Source organism: Sinocyclocheilus anshuiensis, unplaced genomic scaffold, assembly GCF_001515605.1.
Source record: "Sinocyclocheilus anshuiensis isolate Anshui unplaced genomic scaffold, SAMN03320099.WGS_v1.1 scaffold868, whole genome shotgun sequence".
NCBI classification, from domain to species: Eukaryota; Metazoa; Chordata; class Actinopteri; order Cypriniformes; family Cyprinidae; genus Sinocyclocheilus; species Sinocyclocheilus anshuiensis.
Window position 1 is genome coordinate 157,352 of NW_015552624.1, and position 6,330 is coordinate 163,681.

General features: G+C 35.2%; 1 pseudogene; it reads right to left on the bottom strand.

Annotated features, from left to right (window-relative positions):
• The window catches only part of LOC107666332 (chromodomain-helicase-DNA-binding protein 4-like), a 77,831-nt pseudogene that overhangs the window by 29,693 nt on the left and 41,808 nt on the right, over window positions 1–6,330 (bottom strand).

The window sequence follows — 6,330 nt, forward strand, 5'->3', positions numbered from 1 at the left end:
TTAAGGGGGTCTGAATACTTTCCGTACCCACTGTATATATATAACATTTAAGTACCTCATATTAATTGTTGTACATTTGTTATTTATAGAAATGTATATATTTTCTCTATTTTTATCTAATATCATGACTATATACACACACACACACACACACACACACAGTATTTCTATCTTTGAAAGTTTCTCACAAGTTCCTGCATGATCCTTGGATTTGAAATTTATCAGAAACGCACCTGAATCTCTCTGGTGTGAGGAAGTTGAGCAGATGGAAAAGCTCTTCTAAGTTGTTCTGTAGAGGAGTTCCAGTCAACAACAACTTATGCTGCAGTGGGTAGTTGTTGAGGATCCTGAAAAACTACATAGAAATACCACAGCAAAACATTAAAACCTCAAACCACATTAGAAATGAACAATGTAATATACATTTGTAAAAAATTTTAACTACATTGTCAGTCTACATCATACTCAAATTATTGCATAATCTATGTTGGTCTCACCTTTGACTGATTATTCTTCAGTCTGTGGGCCTCATCAACAACCAAACAAGCCCAGTCGATGGAGCCCAGAACAGCCGTGTCAATAGTGATCAACTCATAGGAGGTCAAGAGAACATGGAACTTCACGGAGGCTTCTTTCTGCATGATCAGTAGGAAACAATCACTCATATATGGATTCAAGCGTCTTAAGATTCTTCAATGGAAAGCAGAGTTCTCACTAACCTTCATCCTAGAGGGCTTCTTGCCACCACGGATGGCATTGTTCTCAAAGGAGAACTCGTTTTCTCTGATGACAGCCCTGCTGTCCTTATCACCAACGTATGTGACGACATACAAACCCGGGGCCCACATTTCAAACTCTCGCTCCCAGTTAATGATGGTGGAGAGGGGGGCACTCACCAGGAACGGACCCTTCGAATGGCCCTGGAGAACGAAGACACCAGCACTTTAAAACTGAAGAGGATATGCTGTACGAAGGTAGTAATGTAACATTCAATACATTTAATTTTTACATAACATTTCTACACTTACAAAACATAAATTATACTATTTAGCTATAGCATTGCATGAAAATATACACTACCATTTAAAAATTTGGGATCAGTTAAGATTTTTTTTTTGTTTAAGAAATTAATACGTTATTCAGCAAGGATGCATCAAATGGACCAAAAGTGTTAGTAAAAGTAATTTGCAATGTTACAAATTTTTTTATTTCAAATAAACGCTGTTCTTTTGAACTTTCTATTCATCAAAGAATCCTGAAAACAAAATGATCACAGTTTTTCACAAAAATCCAACATTTTCAACATTGATCATAGTAAGAAATGTTTCTTGTGCACCAAATATTAGAAAGTCTTCTGAAGGAACAAATAACACTGAAGTAATGGCTGATGAAAATCCAATTCGCCAAAGGAATAAATTACATTATAAAAGATATTCAAGTATTTTTTTTCAATTGTAATATTGTCACAATATTACTATTTTTACTGTATTTTTGAGCAAATAAATGAAGCCTTGGTAAGCATAAGAGACTTTCTTCGAAAATATTTTTTTTAAAGCTTACCAACCCCTAACTTTTGAACAGTAGTTTAGTTATTCTTGGATTACGATGACTAATAAAGCACATCCTATTTGAATTCTTTGTTCAATTCCATTAAAAACATAAAACTGCACACCTCTTTATACAGTGAATAGAGGAAAACAGCAGTCTGCACGGTCTTTCCCAGACCCATCTCGTCTGCCAGGATGGTGTCGGTTCCCTGAGCCCAGGAGAAGCGGAGCCAGTTGAGCCCCTCCAGCTGGTACGGATGCAAGGTCCCGCCTGTAGCATCCAGATACTCTGGCTGACGCTCAAACTTAATAGTGGGCTACAGGAGAATAAGAAATGGATTTCAGCCATTGTTGAGCAAGTGAATGATGCAGCTGGGTCTAATAGGTGTGGTGTTTTATGTAGGATGAAAACAATGCAGCGGACTTACATCCACGACAGGGTTCTCTGGAGGTCGGTCCAGTTTTCGCACCTTTCCTTTGACCTTAATTTTCTTTCCTGGTTTACCTTCATCACCCATCATCAACTCCCTTTAAGAAAAAAACAAAAACAAAAACAGATGAACCTGATGAGTATGTGCATTTTCAGGTCTATGAACCTAAAGATTACACATTTCTCTCTTAATTCATTGAAGAAATTTTCAAAATTTTTTGTATAGCTTTTACTACCTTTAAAAGGCCTTTTTGCATACTAATGTAATCAAGGCTGTTTTAGCAGGAATCAGGGTTATCAGTAACTAAAACTATTGAAAACATTTGCCATTTAAAAATGTTGGTGAAAATCTTGAACTAAATGGAAATTAGAAATGGTAAGTAACTGAAATAAGTTTATGAAGCACTAAAATTACTAATAATATAATATAAAATAGTCATAATAATAGTAATATTAAAAATTACAAAAGCACAAAAAAACTGAAAATATAAAAAAGCCTATTTAAAATATTAATATAAACTAGAATAATATATACATTTAAAATAATTTGAATCTAAATAGTAATATAAAAAAAATTTAATTACTGAAGTAATCACTAAAACTAAAATTTAAATAAAAACTTCAAAATATAAAAATAAAATCTAATTTCAAATTGTAGTAGAAACTATAACGGTACATAAATAATACTAAAATAACACTGTCAGGAATTACAAAAATTATTATTTAAATAAGAATATACATTAAACAGCATTATGTTACTTCACATTATTTTGAAGTTAAATGCTTTGCGAATGCGGTTTCGTGTTAGCGTCCGTGCACATGTATACCTGTGGTTCCAGTATTGCAGTTTGTAGGTGTCAAACTCTGGTATATCCATATCCTCTGCCTCCCAGGTGGCATGATCATAAGTTAAATCCCTCCACTTGATGAGGTAGTGACAGTTATTCTTCTTATCCACACTGAGAAGAATAAAACACAACAGATACGATGTGAGCAAAGCCATGAAACTGATCCAAATCATTTCAATCTAAAGTTTTTGAGCTTATCTCACCTATGGTTCAGGATGCGGTGAATCACCATCCACTCCATCTTGATGCCGAAGCGGTAGTACTTCTCCTCCATCCGAGCATAGGTGGGATCTTTTTTCTTCCTCTTGTCGCTCTTCTCCTCATCTCCCTCACCACCGAAGTCTATGGGTTGGGGTTCGTCCATGTCATTCTTGCGCTGGTAGTTTCTGAACATTACCTGACAGTGCATCTCCAGCTAGAGAGAGCAAGAGAAGGTGTGGACCAAAACTAAGACCAAGTGAACTAATCGAGTGTAAATTCAGCCTGAAGCTGGATTCAAAATGGCATTTTAAGAGCCAGTGCTTGTACCTGCAGCTCGGAAACCCAGGAGCAGTGCCAGTAGGACATATTCTGCCATTTAACGAAGAACTCCCTCTCAGGGCGACCAGCTAATGGCGTGGGGTTAGGCGCATCAGCAGAGAGGTCACTGGGCCGCGGTACAGGGGTCGGAGGAGGAGGTTCACTCCAGCGCCAGGTCAGAATCTTCTGCACCTTACCTTTCATAGTAGGACACTGGAGGGGGAAAAAAATCGGTATAAATTATTTCACAATGCACAAAGGGAAGTTTCAACGTGGAAAGAGTCAAATCTAGATTTCTTGTATACATTATTATCAAAAATAAAAATCAATGGTTAATTAAATATAAACTTACGTCTAAATATATTAAAAAGTGGACTGAAAAGGATAATACCCATACACTACTATTACCAATAGTCATATGTATCTTAAACACATTTAAATTATCAAAGCTAGGTTATTTGTACATATTATTTGAATCCCAATTATATACAACATTTATATGAATTATAAGTTATTTTATATCTAAATATTTAAAAAGTAGTTTTTTGTACATTAGTAATCATATGTAAATAATTAATAATTATATTTATTATGCATGTCTATTATATAAAATGCATATGTATTAAGGCATTTTCGGTTTTTGGCCAAAAGCGAAAAACGCCGAAAATGAGAGCCGAAAAAGCAACTCCACTCTTGTACCACTCATGCTCACCGGAAAAGCAAAGTCCACTCAAATAACGCACGACAGGAAATTTCTACTAGTATACTTGTTCCTGTTTGCAATTAAGCTATAACATGGTGTAGTACAGCTGTACTGGGCAACGCTGGTAACATGATGCTACCCTCTCGTGACGCTATGCTCTGCTCACATGCTCTGATAATAGTAGCTTTGTAGGACTATACATTATTTGGATAATTAAAAAATTCAGTTTAATCAGATTGTTACATAAAACTGAATAAAAATAATATATTGATATTTAAAGGGGTCATGGCATGAGAAATCAAACTTGCCTTGATCTTTTGGCATATAAGAGGTCTTTGTACTAGGGATGGGCCATATGGCAAAAATATCATATCACGATTTTTTTTTCAGGAAAATCATGATTCACAATTTTATCACAATTCTTTGTCATGTTTGTTTTATTTTGTGAGTTGTCTGAGCAGTATACCCAAACTAATTTACCTATTTTAAAAACAAAGCCTTGTAAGGTAACAAAATAAAAAAAAAATAAAAAAAGAATGGACATTTAGACCAAAGTGGGCGAAGATAAAAATCTTTGTCATTATTTTATCTTTGTTATTTAAAAAAATAAGAAAAAAGATACACAGTACAAATACACATAATATACAAATAAAAGAAACTGCTTTATTTTCAGGTATGGTAGGTGTATTTAGCAGTAGCGTTCAAGAAACTGAATAATCTAAAAATAAAAAACTATATACTTCACTGTTTAAATTATACATTGATTCTTATTAAAGCAACTGTATTAAAGTTCTTCAGTCAAGACCTGTGAGTGATTTTTCTCTTTGCGTTTTGTTGTTTTACCCAAAACTGAAAATTCTGTCATCATTTGCTCTCAAGTTGTTTTAAACCTGAATGAGTTTCTTTCTTCTGTTGAACATAAAAGTTACTTTGAAGAATGTGGGTAACCAAACAGTTGCTGGTCCCCACTGACTTCCATTGTATTTTTTTCTATCTGTCAATGTCAATGGGGAACAGCAACTGATTGGTTACCCACATTCTTCAAAATACCTTCTTTTGAGTTCAGCACAAGAAAGAAATTAAGCGGCAGGATGTTTAGTACTATTATTCTGCTGTCGCTTTAAGAGCTGCAACCATCCGTTTTCTCTCACTTTTTACTTTCACTTTTGACGTAACCAGCAGTGTTTATTAGGGGTGGGAATCACCAGAGGCCTCACGGTACGATATTATCACGATACTTGTGCCACGATACAATATTATTATATTATTTTTTATTCACTTCTATGTAACAGAATCAGATGTTTTTTTGTTTTTTTGACTAATCCAAGTAATGTATAGTCCTACAAAGCTATTATTATCAGAGCATATGAGCAGAGCATAGCATAGCAGAGCATAGCGTCACTGAAGGTAGCATTATTTTACCAGCGTTGCCCAGTACAGCTGAACTACCATAGAACCTACACCATGTTACAACACGGTAGCGCTACTGCAAACCGGAACAAGTAGGCCTATACTGCATAGAAATTTCCTGTCAGCGTGTTATTTGAGCAGACTTTGCTTTTCCGATGAGCATGAGCGGTACACGATTTTGTGTTTATATATGTAAACCTTGTGTGTTTTTGACAGTATTAGCACAATCAAATGCATAAGATAACTTAGTCCAGTAATCAGGCGCTGTTTGACAGGTTTTAGTGTGTGTGCGCTTCATGTGTACGCGCTCAGAAAAGGCGCATGTCAGAACAGTACGCAAATGAAACGTTAAACTGGCAAGGCTTTAAAGCACATGCAAATAATGTACTTTTGTGATTGCGAATAAGTGCAGTGTCCTGTGAGTGTATCTCCTGTGAGTTAATATTTGATGTGAATGTATGTCGCGTTGTACAGTATATTGAGATGGAGGCGGCAGAATTGCAACTGATATAATATGCGCTGTAGCGCGATTCTATGATATTTCTTCAAAAGCAGATTGTGGAGACATTTAAATCGTCCACGATCAAAAATCATAATATCGCACACCCCTACTTTGTACCATTAAAACATTCTGCAGGTTTCATAACTTAAAACGTCTAGTGGTCAACCGTAATGGGATTTTTAATGGCCGATGCCGATATTAAGAAATCAATCTGGCCGATTGGCCGATATAATACATGTAATTAAATGAGAGACATGTAGAAAATTGGTGAAACTAAATGAACATTTATTACACACACACGCACACACACACACACACACATATACATATACATATACATATATACATATACATATATATACATATACATA